At 46.3% G+C, this 17,776-nt stretch overlaps 1 long non-coding RNA gene across 1 annotated transcript; it reads left to right on the top strand.

Annotated features, from left to right (window-relative positions):
- The first annotated feature begins 264 nt into the window (after positions 1-264).
- On the top strand, positions 265-5,299 carry LOC131278215 (uncharacterized). The gene is made up of 4 exons (XR_009185488.2): positions 265-316; positions 4,338-4,543; positions 4,651-4,756; positions 5,200-5,299. It is a non-coding gene; the product is annotated as an uncharacterized lncRNA (long non-coding RNA).
- Positions 5,300-17,776: the final 12,477 nt, after the last annotated feature.

Below are 17,776 nucleotides of genomic sequence, written 5' to 3'. Positions count from 1 at the left end.
CTTTTTTGAACAAGTTAATAGACAACCATCCATGTGACGGGGGCTGTCAGGGAATAAATGGGTTTCCAACGGCCAATCAGCGCGCAGCGGCTCCTCCACTTGAGCCCAGCCTCGCCGCCGGGTTTTGCATGAAAGGGGGCGTGGCCTGCGGCGCCGCGGGCCGCGCGGGGGAGGGCGAGGGAGGCAGGGCGGGGGAGGGGAGGGGAGGGGAGGGAGGGAGGGGGAGGCGGCTCCCACAGCCCGCCAGCCAACCACCGAGAAACCTTTGTATCCCCTCTCTCAGCAACAGGTCACACCACACGCCTTTTCGGAGGAAGTGGGTAAACAGCACCAAGACTGTGTTTTCTTTAAACTTTAATATTGATTTACTTTCTGGTGCGGGACGCTGAAATGAGGAAGGGGCATGGGAAGCCGCTAAGGGGTGGGGGTGGGACAGGGCGGAGTGGGTGGCTCAGGGCGACTGTCCAACTAGTATTTCAGGAAACCGGCGGGGCAGGAGTTGGTGTGTCATTGTTCTCCGGCTCATCCGCAGCACCCCCCACCCCAGCTCCAGAACCCCTGGTCCCTTTCGCTCGCCGCGCTCTTCCCTGCGCCTTTCTTTCTCCACAGGCGCGGGCATTCGCTCACCCTCTTCTCACACTGTCCCGACAAGAAGTTAGGAGACTGGAAGCCTCTGTCCTCAAAAGCCCTTCTTGCTTCTACGTCGCCTGCTCCGTTCTTAAAAATAAATCCTGCCACGGCCATGTGGCCGACTCTAGAGCCGCGGACCGGCGGGACCTTGGCAAGCTGCCATAACCACCCCTTTCCCTGCCCGGCGTAGCGCTTTGGCCCACGAACCCGCAGCTTGCCCCCTTCCCACCGGCCCCATCTCCTGCCTCCCCCCGCTAGGCTTTCTCCATTCAGTTGGTGCAAAGCGGTCGCACGCACTCTTGTTCCCTCTCCCCATTTTCTTTCTGAGCCGCCCCCAAAGAAGGATTTCAGTTGTGCCAGTTTCAAGTGGGGCTGGGGGAAGAGAGGGAGACACACAAGGACGCTCAGAAGTGCGGGCGGCGGGGGAGGGCACGTTCGACTTCCTGGCATCCCACAGCACAGTACGGAGGTGGCATTTGGGCCACACTCAAAAAGTCCCTCCCACGCAGAGTTAGTTCCCAGGACTCGAGCAGAACCAGCCCTGGCATCTCCCCCGCTGACTTCTACTGCGGTGGCCGCCTGTGCCCGGCCGCCCGGGTCTGGGGCTGCGCTCCCGGGGCGCTCTGGGCCTGGCCGGGGACGGGGCAGCGGGGTGGGCCCGCCTGGCACAGGCACAGGTGCAGGCGGTGCAGGCGGGGGAGGGCGGCCTGGGCCGGCGGAGGGGGGAGCCCGGCAAGGCGGGGGCTGGAGGAGGACGGCGTGGGGGCGGGGTAGGGGCTCAGGAATCTTGCTCGTCCAGGACCCAAGTGGGTAATTTTAGCCGCTCTCCCATTGTCCTGACCTAAAGATTTCAATAGGTAGGCGCTCAATGCGGAGAGCAATGGCAGCACGTCCGTTACAAATAGGTAGTTTTGTTTCTCTTGTTGTCGCTACACGGAGTCAAACAAAGCCCCGTCTAAGTTTCCTTCCACTCTCTTGTTGGGATCTTTGTGGCTAAAATGCACTTGACTACAAAGGGCGAGGGGGAAGAGAAGAGGGTAAAAAAGAAAGAAAGAAAAACCTGATGCCATTTCTTTTCTTTCTTTTTTTTTTAATAAAGGGCTTAAACCATCAGGGTTACTTATTTTCTTTCTTCTGTAACACTCTCTCCGCCCCCTCCTCCTCTGACCTACCCTTACTAACGCTAAGAAAATGTAGTGACTATTACCTACCGACCAAGTTCCAGTTACTATCTTTACGAAACCGTGCGTTTTGCTCCTTGCTAACCTTCCTCCCACAGCCGCTCCCCCCAAGTTTCCTACAGTCCCTGCCCTCCTTGACTTTTCTGATCTTGTCAAGCTCAAATTGTGTGTGCCTACGGGAAATCCAGAAAAGTCCCAAAAAAGAATCTTGCAGACTCTTCTTAATAATTATTATTTCCAACTAACTCCCCACCCCCTCCCGCACACACTCATTTTTCTAAGTTGTGGTTTATTTTAGGTTTTGGGAACCCAGGAAGGGCGAGACCATTCTTCTCGAAATGCATACATATATGGTGCGCTTCAAAAATATGTCTTCTGTTTAGTCGAGGTGTAATACTGACCTCGATTATTAGGAAAGATTAGGAAAGAGAAAAAAGCTTGAAAGAATCTGGATAAGAGAAGGCGGTCCCCGGCTTTCCAGCGCGGCTGGTTTCAGGGATGTGGCTGGTGCGCCCCCTACTGGTGGAATTGGTTTCCCAGGACTATTGCTTTTACCTTAAAAAGAAAGTGTTTGGAAATAATTAAAGGAAAAAAATGAGGGGGGTGGGAGGAAGATTAAACTAATTACATGTAATCTAAACAAAAGAAACGTTAACAAATCATATAAGCTGTGGAACCAAATCATAAGAATCAGATTTAATTTGCTTAACAGAAATGAACATATAACCTCGAGATAAATGGGAGGTTAAACCATGGGAAAAAATAGGTACAAATTATGAGATTCAACATATGAATGAATTGTGATTGTCCAGACGCAACGAAGGGCAGACCAAGCATTCACTTTATGATTGTGTATGCATTGGTCTGAGTGTAATAGCATTATTCCAAAAACGAAAAAAACCTTATGGATAATTAAGTTTGAAGAAAAAGATAAGGGTTGGTGTGGATAATGGTGTTGTATACGTTTTTTAAAGAATTATTAATAACAGACAGTTATAGAAGCAAATCTTTTTAATAATCCCTGCCTTACCCTCCCACCCGTAGTTAGAAACACACATTATTTCCTTAGGATGATATATAAAAAAGCTTTTATACATTCTCAGATGCATGGGTTGGTGCCTGGACTCTATAATAATGCATTTAAGAGGTGAAAGGGGCTGGCTAGGTCTTTTGTTAATTGCTTTTATCATATAGCTAAGCTAAGGAAATACATTACAATTGTGTTATCATTGGTTGCATTTATTTACAGCTTTATTTTAATTAAACCTGCTGTACTTATCAAGGAAATAAACTAACTGTGACTGGTGTTTATGCATAATAATGTGCCATGAAAATAAGATTAAAGAAGGTGGTGATAGTAGAAACAATTTTCTCATTAAATTTTTAAAAAAAATCAGATCACTGGCCACTCTATTTCAACCCAGCACCACCACACTGGTCACTAAATATAATAATAACTTTAACAATCACAACAGACAACAGAAGCAACACTGTTTTAGGTTTATAACAGACGGCTACAGTACTAATAACAATACACCATTGACTACTAGAGGGTCAAAATAAGACTTGGAACAGGGTGCATCATCCTCCGAGAATTTAAAATGTTGCCGTTGGCACAATTTTTGAAAATTGAAAGTACTTAGTCTAAAGAGAGGGTAACATTTCTCTTCCATGGGCAGCAGAGATCTACACACTTTTAGTGCAAGATTAGAAGTTAAGAACAAAAATGAATAAAGCCTGGGATATCGTGATTTGATGTTGTTCTACTATAGGCCCTAGCCGAAAAGTCTTAACTGCTAAGTGTAACTCGACTTTATTAACCATTTTTTTATTGCTTTCTCTCTCCAAAACTCTCCCCATCCATCCTCAAGTATTATATCTAAAGCCAACTAACAATTTGGTGGGGATAGGGGACTGTAGACTTATTTTTTCTTCTTAGTGGCAAATAGAGGTTTAACTTGCAGTAATTAGGTGAGAACTAGCCAAGCATCTTACTATTATGATGCTTGTTAAAAAACTCTTCTTTTCTGCATCTGCATTTGAGTGTGTTCTCCTTCTCTCTTAATCTTCTTATGGAAATGAAGGCAAACTGCAGGGAACCTGCAGAGTCTTGGAGAATGTCCTTGTTAACTGGAATTTCTCAGCATTGCTAATTAGCAGAGTTTGACGACCACCAGTATTGGGGAAAGCTCTGTTTAACCACTCACAAACCATTCTGAGGAAGAGCAGACTAATTTTATTTTGTAATTAAAATCTGAAAAGGGCCCTATTTGACAGTTAGGGCTATGAGAGTTTTATCTCCCTGTGAAATAATTACTGCCTTGATAACTCAATTTTCTGAAAAATGTCAACTCTGGGATCCAAAAGTTTTAATTTCATTACATAAGAAAAAAAGAGAGAAAGAAAAATAGAAGGAAATGTACAGAAAGCATTTCTAATTCTGGAACTGGTAAAATATATTAGGAGCCAGATTTGGTAAAATAAAGAGTTTTTTTTTTCCTCTCTTTTTGGTCATGCTTCCTCCAGTCTACCCTTCCAGCAATCTCCACAGAAACCATAGCACTGATCATGCTGCAGTGAAAGTGATCATAACCAGTAGTCTGGTAAGTTATAGGCAAATAAAACAAAAAATAAAGTATGGCAAACTAAATAAAGTTCTTGACTTTAAAAGCAAAAAAGAAGACAGAAAGAAGGAAAAATTCAAATGTTTAGGACAATGCTGGCACAATCTGGTAAGATGATTTTATTCATATTTACTCTCTAACACAAGAATACTGAGAATTATAGAGTAAGGAGATTAGCAGAGCCAAATTTTAAAAAGTTTTCCTCTTCCCTCTAGGTCACAAAAAATTTCAACCACTTCAAATTGATGCAAACCACAAGACTTCCAGAATGATCAAGACTTGGTTCTCCAAGATTTATGAAACACATACAGATAAACGAAGGTAACAAAATGTCAGAGGTTTTTTCTGACATTAAAATATATACTTTCCAAAAAACAGTCAACAAGAATAAGCTGGGAAAAAAGTTAGGATATGGAAAGTGTTAGCAAAAATTAGAAATAGAATTATCAAACTTTCCTTTAGACTGTGAAGGTTCCATCACAGGTAATCCTAGAAGGGTCACTTTAATTTTTATAAAACAATTTAAAAAATGATAGCAACTCTTTCATCGGCATTTTTCATGTTTTCTTACTATGACAAGCTTGTCAGGTTTTGGAAGTATGGAGGATTATTGGCAGAAACTATAACAAATGTCTTAAAACGATACAAAGAGCAAGCCTCTACTCCTTTCCATTTACCAAGACAGAGATATGCATATGGAAGCATGTTAGATTGGCACTTTAAAATTACTTAATCATATTTTTCTTCCTGTCTTTAATTTCCAGAAGTGGTATTACAAATGAACAAGGGGATAACAAATGCTGTTTCAGTCCGGACCCAATTTCACCAAATAAGTTCACTTAAGAGCTGTAAGGACTCTTGAAAGCTAAGGAATGCAGAGCTGCTCTGCATTCAGCTCCTTTTCTTACTCATTTTCTTTCATCTAATTCTCTCTGATGAAATAAATACATTTTTGAAGAATTCAATGATTGGAAAATTAAGTATATTTCTCCCTTACTTTAAGTTATAGCAATAAAGGAAATATATAATCACTTGCGTGTGTGTGTGTATTCAGGACTGGATATAACAATCATCACATTACTTATAGTATCATATATACATCTACATCCTTCATTTATTCCAGCTCAAAATTTTTTTGGAAAGGGAACACACACACACACCATAGTTGTAGGTATGTGTATTATATACACGCACAAGTATAAAGAGGACATACACTTTATCAAGCTCAAAAGCACAATTCCATTTCCATTTCTGAATTGTCAAGCAATTTTAGCATATGATTCTGTCCTTGCACTGCAGCTGTTATCCAGGGAAAATGCAAGTGTGCTTATTAAAAACACTAATTATTTAAAATAGCAATTCCCTTATAAGGACAAATTAAAAATTTTAAGAGCTGCTACCAATGGTTTTCAGGTGCATTGAAAAAAAGTGAACCTATGATTTTGATTTTAAAAATCAGGAGAAGGGAATGAAAAATAAAACTTCAAACCGGCAAACACATCTCCTGGAACTCCGGTGGCCCAACAAACTGATGGGCCCTTTTACAACTGTAAGTCATTGCTTGGGGGCCTAAATATATATCTCTTGATTGATTATGGTATCTTGTCCAGTTAATTATGCAAAAGGAATGAGACTTCCTTAGAATCCTAATTTCCTAGTGGCTAGGGAAAAGACAATTGCTTAAAATTCTCCAACTGTGATTATTTCATTGACCATGACTTTTCTGGGGAAAAAAACAAACTTCTGCTCTTCCTCAAGCCTTCTCTAGATCAGATTAAATGACATGTAAATAACACCCCTGGGCAGACCAGAGCGTTCACTGCAATGGCAACCTACCAAGCAGGGAGAGCCTCTTTTCCCTGAGTGTGGCCCATTCCAAGCTGCACATATGGAATTCACTCTTCTTTCTTCTAGAGATTTGATGGTGTGTACTGCTCCTGTGTAACCCACAAGCCGCCCCCTTTCCAGGTATACAATCGGACTTAATACAAACTCACAAAGTGACAAAACCCATCCTATCTCAGAAAGCACAAGTGTTTAGTACCCTATAAAGTGAGTTGGGGAAGACATGGGATCTGCTCAACATGGATGCGCTTTAGGGGCAGGAATATTATCAAAGGAATAAAGTCTTTCACCTGTGACATGAAAAGACAAATCATTGGGGGGGAAAAAAAAGACCCTACCATCATCATCAGCCCTAAAAAAACCCCAAAACGATTATTGTTTTTTTCTCAAAGATTTTGAAGCTGTGGTTCACCCAGCAAAATGCTCTAAATCCAAGTGTATAGCCGTCCTAGGCGGGTTGACATCCTCTGTGTGTCCCATTGACATCTGGAGTCCTCTCCTGAAAGCTCTTCTGGCCTCAAAAAGAAACGTCTAAGAAGCCTGCCTTCCCAGGGGCCCACTACTGCTTCCCAGGGGCCCACTACTGCTCCCCCTCCAGCGCCCGCTTCCAGTCCTGAGCTCAGATGGAGTGGAGCTTCCAAACCCATCCCAATGGAATTCTCAGATCGCTGGCCTGATAATCTTTAAAAGCTCCTTCCGAGCTAGGGCTCTGACTTTTATCTCCCCTCCCACCCCTCTTCCCTTTTTGTCAGCTCTCCCCACTCCTTCTCCTTTCAGCCCCACCCCCCTTAATTTGAAGATCATTGACACGATAGGCTGTAATGAGTCCTTCAGAAACTGTTATGATCTACAGTGACAATCTCTGCACCTAATTCACAGATTATTGACAAGCACCGTGAGCTCAGTGGTGTCAAGTTGTACTTGTGGCTTCAACATCCTTCAGGCAACCCGTGTCGCTGCTGGGCCCTGGATGAGGACTCAGTGTCTGACAGCGTTGATCCGCCTGGGCTAGGTGGAGGGGATCAGTAGCTGTCTGTACCTCAGCTCCTTCAAGCCAGGGTGCGCTTTCTCCCTGGCGCCTTCGTCTCCCTCAGGGTTGGATCAACAGAACGAAAGGATCTCCAGAGTTTAAAAACAAGTAAAAGAGCATACTTAATAAATGAGAGCCCCTCCTTACTAACCCCTGGGATCTTGGTCAGGATCCGCCGTTTTCTCAATCTCCAAATAGCTACCAAGCTTCCAAGCTCAGAATGAGGTTCGGGTTCGCCCGGAGAGGTGAGGGGATTGGAAGGAGAGAAAGGGCTGACGATTTGGCACGGACTCAGTGGGCTTAAGCTAGGTTAGCCCATTCGCCTGGATCGCCGTCGGAATCGGGCGCGATTGGCTACTTACAAAGCAGGGCGCTTAGCCAACAGGCGCGGGCTCAGGCCTGGACGCCGGGACCAGAGGCTGAAAATGCCTGCCCCGCCCCGCAAGGGCGCTGCGCCGCGGTGGGGAAACGCGGCTGGATGCCAGCCGCCGCGGCTCTGCCTGCGGCGTAGGAGTCAGCGCTCACGCCTCACCCCCCACCCACCCCCAGTCCCCTCTGCAACCCCCAAGGTGCACGGGCTGCCCTCTTGCTGGCCGTGGAGCGTGGGATTCCTGCAGAGGCTGAGGCCGCCAGGGACCACGGAAATCACGCTGAGCTGGGAGAGCTGGGTGGCGTTCCCAGGTCTGGGCCACCCACTAGCTCAGTTCTCCTTCCTCAGCGAGGCGTTGCGCTTTCTCCTGGGCCCGCCCGGCCGTCGCCAGGTGCGGATCCCGTCCCTGCCTTCCCCCGACAGCTTTCTCCCCACGGGTTGGGACCTCGGGGGTTGAGGGTTACGGGCACAGGGTCGGATGTCCGGGACTCTATCGCAAAATCTGCACCCCTCCCGAGCAGCGGGCATCTACGTCCGTCCGCCGGTCGCCTCCACGACTGCGCTGGCCTCGGTCCCCCCACGCCGCGGGCCGCGGAGCCACCGCGCAGCTGGCCGACGTCGGCGGCCCGCGCCCCGTTAGTTACCTGGCGGTGCTGGCGCCGTTCGCTACGCGCGCCGCGACCTGGCATTTCTGTAACAGGGACTAGTCTTTTGGTTGAGCAAAGGGTGCGGATGTCTGGGTCGGGGAATCCCGTTTGCCCGTCATTTGGATAGATTTCCGGGTAAAGATATCTCAAACGCCTGTTTCCTGCCACTGCATCCGAACCCACTTACTGAGAAACATAAGGCTGAGGTCCGATTCTGGAACCAGATGAAGAAGGCAGCTCTCTCTTCACACAGAACAGCAAATTAAAAAAACACAATTTCGGGTCCGCTAATTTGGGAAGGTGGGAGGAATAAACGTAAGGTCAACATAAACTGCCTGCATAGCCGCAGCACTAAATATTTGCAAGACACACTGTTCTGAGAATTAAGCTGTTGTCCTTCAATGGGCACCCTTAAAAAAATACAAGCCCTACACTTTTTAAGATTTTAATCTACAAGTTAAGTTGTAAACACACCCCTGAAGATGGAAATCATAAAACACAGTTCACGTAAATGTTCATTTAGTAGCGAATTCTGGTTTTATACAACAAACCTCCAACATTCTCACACTGTTTTAAATTCAGAGGATGTGTCACTTTTTATAGTTTCTCTCTCTGAAAGAATTCAAAGTGTCCTTTTGCCTCGCGCGCTGACCAATGAAAAAGTCTCAGTTCTTTCCTATGTGGACAGGTAGTTTTGTGTAAAAATACCCCCCTCCCTTTCCCTAGGGCAATTTGGATTTCTGGTTAATGAAAATATTGAATTTCAAAGAAAATACTTTAAATCATTGGTACACCTTCCCTGAACTATTATTGCTGGGATAAAATACGAAAGGTGTCAGGCACCCTTTTCTGAAACAATATCTGAAACGTAACTCTGGGCGGGAAAGAAGTTAGATCAAGATTGTTTTGGGGGATGGGAAACACTGAAAGACGACACTGGCCTTTTAGTTATATTCTGGAAATAAACAAAAAGGAGCAAGTTATTTAGTTTACTCAGCGATTCAGTTCCAATACATTGCAAGACCTCCGAGGGCATTCAAGACGCTGCTGACGACGTTAAAGCAGCAAGCAGCAGCATCTTCTGTTTAATTTTTTGAAACGTAGACCAAGCGGAGGAAGTAGCTTTTGCTTGGTTCTCCAGGGCTGCAGAGAAAATTCTGTTTTCTGTCATGTTTCTCTACCTGCTTTGCCATCGTTGAAGTTTTAAGAATCCCAAACCCAGATGGGGGCGGGGGATGGCTAGGTTGCCGGGAGGAGGAAATCTATTTTTTAAAAATTGAATTAACATTGTACTATCTCCTCTTTATTTTTTTATTGAATTAAAGTTACAGTACAGTTCAAGGATATAAAAACGTCTATTTCCTCGCTCCATTCGCTTTTTGGAGGGCTATAAAGAGTTTTCTTTAACCCCAGAGCAAGGTTCTAGCGATTTCCAGGACTGGCGCTGCGCAGCTCCTACTGTGTCCAACAGGGGGCGCTGGGCACGAACCTGCGCAGCCGCTCAGCGCCGCTTCACATCTGAGCCGGGTTCCAGCCCCGGAAGGCGAGAGCCGCTGGCGGGGTCGAGTACAGAGCTTTAGTCTTCGTGGATAAAAAGAGATTAAAGGCTAAATTCTTTTTTGGGTGTGTGTGGGTGGGTGGGTGGGTGAGGGGTGGGTTATCAATTTTAACCAACTACGAAAATGTAGAGCTTTTTATCCTTTGATGTTCTCATAAAGAAAGTCCTATCGGTTGAGAAATTACACGGTTTCCGAGCCAACACTGCGGTTACAGTGTAGGGGAAATTATTTAATTAAAAATATTTTCCCCCCATCTGTTCACATGATCTTTTTAGAAGTGCTTAAAAAGCTGACACGGATTCCCTTGGCCTGTTAACCCTGTCCCAAGTTTCAAATACTTGTAGCTATTTCATAGCCCTTCTATTAATTTGAAGGGGTAAAAAAAGGAGACCCAAATATTTAAATACCCCCTAAACAGTTACTCCTCCCTCCCTCCCTCCCTCCCTTCCTTCCCTTTTTCTCTTTCCTTTTTTCTTTCTTTCAACGGGGGCTTTTTTTGTGACTGATGCATTTCATACTGCCTATTCTGCAATGCAGGTGTAAATGACAAGAAGGACTGGAAACAACAACAACAATCTGATGTTGGACTGTATAACACCCATACATAAGATAAAATCTAAACTGTAATCCACCCACCCCCACCCCAACTTTAAAAACACACACACACACAACCTTCACCTGTATTTAAATAGCATGTCTTTAATTACAGCAGTTGGGATGCATGAGGCTGAAATGAAATTAGCAGTCATTACCAGTCCTTTAACTCTGTGGTGCTTTTGATCAGCACTAAATTAGCTTTCCAGTCCTAACAAAGACTCTACAGCAAGCAGTGGGCTGTAAATAAGACAGCGCGACCTGCCCTCAACACCTTTTCTCTTGTCAATCACAGCTCTATCATTCAGTCCAAGATTAACCTTTATCTACCAAATTAAAAAAAAAAAAGAACGAAAGAAAGAAGAAAAAGAAAAAAGTAAAGGAGGTGGGAAGGAAAGCCCCCTGACCACACCACATGTCGCAATACCAGAGGTTCCTAAGAGCTCCCTTTAAATTGTATTTTAATGAAGCCGTGTCAGAATCTGCAATTTCCAAATCATCCTCGCCTCCCCCAACACCTCTTGAGTCTATTAGAAGAATCAGAAGCCTGTTCAGGTAGGAAACGAATCCCTTTCCGCGAATTACTAATTGGGCATGGGACATCCTCCATAAGTCAATTTGCCGTTAACCTCTCCTCCTCTATTAGTTTAACAAGATTTCTGGAGGGGAGGGGTGTTTAAGGAGAAAACATTCATAATTTTAAAGCGTTTACATTAGTTTCCTGGCTGAAAACAATTAATTTACTCCACTAATAGTCCTTCGTCTCTAAGCCTGCAGAGAAAAAACCAACAGCAACAACAAAAACCCAGCTGCTTTTCCCAGTACTGATTAGAAAAGTGAAGCATTGGCTCCAGTTGCCGGTAGAGGGCGCCAGAGAGCAAGCTCCTCCCATCACCCTTCGCACAACTTCTCACAGAAGCCCTCCCAGCTTCCAGCTTCGCCATGCTCTGTAATTCCTTCTCAGGTAATATTTCCTCCTTCTCCTGCCCTCTTGCATCTCTACCCCCTCAATGTCAATCTCTCATAAAGAACGAGGTATCGCCATCCTCCCTCCTCTTTTTTTTTTTTTTTTTTGCATCCCCTCCCCTTCACTAAAATAGCAAGACGCGGGATAAAGTAGAAGCAACCCCTTAATGATATGTACCTTTTGAATCAAATCACACTTTTCACTCCAAGTAACCTTGATCTGGAGATGGTTCTTTGTAGGGGCGAAATTTTAGAACTTAACATTTTAAGAGGGAAGGCTGATTTTTTTTTTTTTTAATTCTTGGGTTTCTCCCTGTGGGGTTCACGAATCTATTTTTTCATTTTCATAGAAAAAGAAACACGTATACCCTTGCAAGACAAACAATTATGTTGAGCACTAAAACTGTTCAGAAGAGAATAAAATAATGTCACTTAGTTTCTGCATTTGTTAAAGAAATCCAAATGAGCATTTAATTCCAAAAGTTAACGCTTTCAGACTTAGAACTGCCTGTGTTAAATGACTGCCACACAGGGTGTATTTCCAGACCTCTGAAAGGTCAAAAGGAAGGAGACAGAGAGAGGAAAAAAAAAAACAGAATGAGAGGGGAAGAAAGTGAGTTTGGGGGTGGGGAGGAGTGAGCTAGCAGTGAATGTCAAAGTTGGGTTGCAAGCTACTTACATGTCCACGCCAGATCAGGGTGTTGTCTTGTAGCAGTTTGATTGGCAGGTAAAAAAGGGAAAGAACGTGGGCTCCCTGAGCCTCTTGTCAGCCCAAGCTTGATCACTTCTCACCGGACAGAACGAGTTGAAGGAGCCTGCAATTCCCCTCTCGTCCTCCATCCAAGGCACCGTGAATCCATTTCGGTTTTTCTTCTCCCCAGTCTCTCCAACAGCCTCTGCCTTCACCCGCATCGCCTTACACCAGCCTCCAAGACCTAGCCTAGCTTTGCCACTGCAATCCCCTGCAACAAGAAAAATCGTTTATGGCTTAAAACCCCAAATGGCTGATTTTTTAAAAGAGAGAGAGAGGGAGAGGGAGAGAGAGAGAGGGGAGAGAGGGTGAGGGGGAGAGAGAGGGGGAGCGAGAAGAATGCACCCAGAGAACAACAAAAAAGTCAGTTATCCTAACACTGCTCTATCCCCCCACCGTACAGAAGAATAAAAAAAAAAGCTTTATGTTTTTTCAGTGGGTATTCAAAGATAATTTGATGCCATTGTTTCTGCTACAGATGGTTCTTTTAAATACAATAACATGGCTCTTTGTGCAGGCTACCCACAATAAAAATCGAAAGCGTTCCCCTGAATAACCATTTTGTTCTCTCTTGTATGGGGCCAACAAAAGATGCCGTGAGGTAATGGGTTCTGTTTATTGAAGCCATAGAATAGGGGTTTGATAAAGATTTTTTTAAAGCAGAAGACCTTGCAAGGTCGAGCTGATCTCTTCATATTTTTTTTTATTAAAATATTTCTCCAATAGATTATTCCTTGGTGCAGCTGCAGGTTTCCTCCTCAATTCTTAATCAGCCCAAACATCTGTCTCTTTGAGGAGGCTTTAAAGAAAATCTGCAATTGTATCAATAGTGCAGTAACCTTATCAAAATCTGAATTTTTAGGCTCAATACAGGCAACAGCAATAGAGTTTCAATTCTATTTGTTCCCCACGGGGAGAGGAGGCACAGCAATCCCAGACAGAGTGACTGAAGACATTGAGGCTTCCCTCCCCCTTCCCCCTCCGCCCCCAATATCCTCGTTCCCTTCTTGGCCATGCACAAGGGAACCCACTGCATGTGCCAGACACACAGATCACTGAGGACTCCTTTCATCCCGAGGTGTGTCTCCTCATCTCTGCGTGCTCCCACCTGTACGTGCATGCTGGGCAGGGGCTAGGCACAGTTCATTACCATGCTTGCCCTTGCCTCGGCTTAGGGCTCCAGTCCTAGAAAAAGTAGGATGGAGACCAGGCAGAGAAGTGGGAGAAGCCAAAGTTTAGCCTCTAGGACCCGAAGGGCCTTCCTTTTGGCTCACTCTCTTTGACTCACTGATTGTAACCCTACCAGGAGAGTAGTGACTCCAGCCCTCCGTTACATCATCCCGTCCCCCTAAGCTTGCTCTTACAGCCACCTGGCTTCCTCCCTCTCATTTCCATGGAGAGCATCTGCTTTCCCTCACTGAGGAAGCCTTGCTACCCAGACCGGTTGAGGTCTGTATCAGCTCGGAAGGAGCCCAGCGCTCTGAAACAATGAGGGCACGGCAGGGGGGAGTCGTTAGTCACTGACTAGGTTTGTCTACCTTTCTATAGGAATTAATGCCAGGGCTCTCCAGGCCCCTGATAGCCCAGAGTGACAGTAATCCACCTTCATGACTTCTGCTCTGTGTGTTGTCACTTGTGGCAAGACAATAGTCTGGGATAATGGCTTTAACCTTAAAATCCAGTTTTCACTGGGTTCTCTATCCCACTCCCAACCCCACTCCTGTTTATATCTCCTTTGATTCTTCCCACAAACCACTCAAAATAAAAGAAAGATAAATACTTAAATGAGTTCCTTGAGAAAACCGATCTCAGTTTCTACTTTGCCTTTTTGAAAGAATAATGTTTTTGGTTTACAATCCCTCTGAAGTCATCTAATAAGGAACTCTTGAGGACCTATTACTAAGACACCAATTAAAACCCTCCTTTTGAAACTTGAAAAACAAAGACAAATAACAAACAGAAGATTAAACAAATGTTCACATGGATGTTGCTTAATAATTCATTTTGTATCTCAGGGTGAACGCCTGAATATCAGCTCAAGGAAAAAAAAAGTCAGGACAATACCAAAGAATATATGTACATCCCAACACTCGATCAAGAAAAATATGCCTGTATCATTGATTGTACACTTTGGTTGCACTGTATGCTTTATTAATATGTATTGATAAAATTGATTTGTTTAAAAAAAATAATAAAGTGCCTGAATAACTGTGTGTGTGTTGGGGGTGGCGAGGAAATGAAGAGTGAAAACCAAGAGTGATCTTTAACAGAACAGGTGGAGTGTATGTTACTTGACAAATATAGGGACGTGTATGGCATTGTAGGAAAGAGGGGGGGCATTCTGCAATGTTAAGAGTCAATGTTACAAACCCTTCTCCCAATTAAAGGTGGAGTGGAGGAGGGCAAATGTAAAATGTTTTATCCAGTGTTCCATAACTGCACTAAAAAAGCAATCCATTGAAATAACTGAATGATCTCTTCCTACCTCCCTTGTCATATCTTTCTTGAATATTAAAACTTATAAAGGATGCCCCAACCTGATAAAAGGCTATTTTAAATTTTATACTGAACTGAAAGGAGAATCTGAAGGGCTGGCTTTCAAACTGTCCTCTCTCCAATGGGGGTGGGGGGTGGGGTTGGGCTAAAGACAGGAAGTCATTCAGTGAGTAGTTTAAGTGACTAAAGGTAAGTAAACTGTATATATTTGCATCTCTTCAGTCATAGGAAAGTGCAAAATCTTTGTTCGCTTTTCTCTACTGTGAGGGATCAGGAAGATAGTATTTTAGGCAATTCATCAAAGTTGTCTCAACCACTGTAATGCAGCGACATTCCATTTGACATGGGGGGGAGACTGCAGCCTTTAACTTAAAATCTGGAATGTGTCAGGGTGAGAGCCAAAGTGACACAAAGCCTTGGTAGATGAGGAAATCAGGAACCAGTTGTCTGCAACTGGGACAACTGCTTTAAACACACACACACACACACACTCTCTCTCTCTCTCTTTCTGTATCCAGGGAGCAGAAACTGAGGTGAGTGCCGGTGAGTGCCTCTCTCTCAGAGCAAACACACTGCCAAAACAGCTTGTTGATAAAAACTGCTTTCTATCGGGGTAGGGGAATCCGTGTGAATGGATTTATGGCCATTTACAGGTGGCTCTGACTTGGAAACTTCCCTTTAAAAGCATTTGGGAGGCGAAGCTGAGTTCCTTACATTTTCAAGGGCAGGCCGTCTAGGAGAGAGGTGGGGCACCAAGAACAGGCTTCCCACCCCCAGAAGGGCCACCGGTGAGTGAAGGGCGTTCAGCGCGAAGGGCTCGGATTGTGGAAGAAAGGAAGAAAGGAAAGGAAGAAGGAAGGGTGGTGGTGACGGGGAGGCGAGAGGTTAGCCAGAAGATACGGTACCCGAGACCTGGTTTTAAGTTGACAAGTGCTGCTTGTAAGGAAACACGAAACGCACAATCAGGGTCGGCTGTTGCAATGAACCACCGATCATAACCCCAAGTTTCACAGAGATAGTCTAGTGTCATGCTTTAGACACCAGCTACCACGAAAGCTCTATCTTCTCTTTCCTTAAGCAATCGATCATGCACTAACTGGCCGCCTTCCACCCACTCCACGTGCAAATAAGTCGGACTTGGACAGTCTCCGCCTGGCTCCCGTCTCTCCCGCGCCGAACTCCGGGCCCCGGACCTCGAGCTCCGCTGGACCTCTCCCGGCACCGCACGGGCCGCGCGGCCGCTGAGCGCGTTCCTCGCCCTCCCCTGGCCGCGCGCCCCGCCCGCCTGCCGCAAAGCCCGGCTCCCGCAGGAGCAGCCCGCGCCGGGCCCGCAGGGCCGACGGCTTCCCACGGGCTGCAGAAGGGTTATGGACGCCAGGGTTTTTAAAATGTAACACGAGATTTCGACCAACACTATTCAATCGTTCATTTACAACAAAAACAAAACAACACAACACAACCCCGCCACTTGATGCGCCCTGCAAAATGAGGGGGGGGGGGGGGGCGGGGAACGCAGCAGGGCAAACGCCTCTACCGGACCCGTCCTCGGGGGAAGAACGTGGTATAAATCCAAGTTCTCTAAGTTCTCCAGCGAGAGCGCGCGGTGTCAACAGACCCGGAAAGCTCATTTTACAAAGCCTCCATAAACTTTTGGTCAGACCCTCAGCTTTCCACCCCCCTGGCCCGGCCCCCCGCGCCATCCCTTTCTGGGTCTGTGGAAACCCGAGGGGCAACTGGAGCTGAGGTCGAACGAGTTGGAAAGGGGCTCCCTCAGACCAGGCTTGGCCTGCTAGGTTTTTGTGGGTTCTGCGGGATACATCGGCCTTCCCCAGTTTCGCTTGCATCTCCCCAGCCTCGGAAAGCAGAGGCTCGAGCCGCGGGGCTCGGTTCCTCCGAGCCTCCCGGAGCTGCGCCCCCACCCGCTCGCGCCCGCCGGCCTGGCGCACAGCACGGTTTCCCGCGCTCCAGCGTCCACGCGGCCCCTAGTCCGAGTGCAGCTTCCTTCCCGGTCCCCCGGGTGGCCTTCATGACCCTGCGTGGACCTGGGTTCGAGAAGAAAGGCGAAGGCCCCGCCACCGACGTACGGGCGGCAGCGGCCGGGTGAATCGAAGCCTGGGTTTCCGGGCAGCCTTCAAAGTGACCTTTCCCCAGGCGTCTTCGCAGGGCCCTGGACTGTTCCAGGGCGCGGGGGGAGCGGAGGGGGAAAAGACCTCCCAGACCTAAGCTCTTCAGTATGGAAGGGAGCTTGAGAACGGCTTCTGCCGAAGAGAGCACATGGAGCCAGTTGGGAGCGTTCTGCAGAGCTCCGGGTCTGGAAACTCGAGCCCGGAGAGTCCTGGGAGCGGTTGCAAGCCGGGAAGTCCTCGGTAGCAATGCCTGGCAGGCAGGCCTCGGAAGGCCCGGCGGGCTGGTCCCTAGTCACCTCGAGGGTTTAGGGGTGGAAAACTGAGAAACCCGAGCTCCGGTCAACAAGGCCCGCACACAAGGGCGCTCCCGGAACGGGCGGTTCTCAGGTCAGCGAGCAACAGGCTGGCAGAGGCCAGGTGGCGAGGTGGGAGCGCAGGCTTCAGGTCACCTGCTTTCTATGTAGACATACCCGGCCAGGATGGTCTTTCCCACCCACGCGCAAACTCTTGGAACAATTCTAGATTCCTTGAGTCTTTGCTTTCTGCTGAAACTGACACGGGGAATAGAAAGAGGTGTGCTTTTAGAGCTAGGAGGGAAGTTGGCGGTAGTAGCAAGGCCTGTGGGGGGAGCATTCATCAATGGCCTCCTTTAAGTTTTCTTGTTACAACAATAAAATGAAGTTACACAGACAATCACATCTTTTGTATATATGTATAAAAAGTGTAAAATTTTAGACTGCATATTTTGTGGGCCTCTTTTCAAATTTCTTAATTTGTTAGTATATTCAGAGTTTCAATAAATGGCAGTGTCTCCACTCTCAGTCTCTGAGTGACAGGATCTGGTGTGGGGGGAAGGGAACATGGGATATTTATCTTGTCCCTCTGGTATATAGTTACGGGCACCAGGCCCCCAAAATTGCTTCCAATTTCAATCTAAGATAAATTACCTTATACTTT

The sequence above is a fragment of the Dasypus novemcinctus genome, chromosome 4 (genome assembly GCF_030445035.2).
Source record: "Dasypus novemcinctus isolate mDasNov1 chromosome 4, mDasNov1.1.hap2, whole genome shotgun sequence".
Taxonomy (NCBI): Eukaryota; Metazoa; Chordata; class Mammalia; order Cingulata; family Dasypodidae; genus Dasypus; species Dasypus novemcinctus.
The sequence above is the reverse complement of the archived record's forward strand: the minus strand, read 5'-3'. Positions and strand labels throughout refer to the sequence as shown.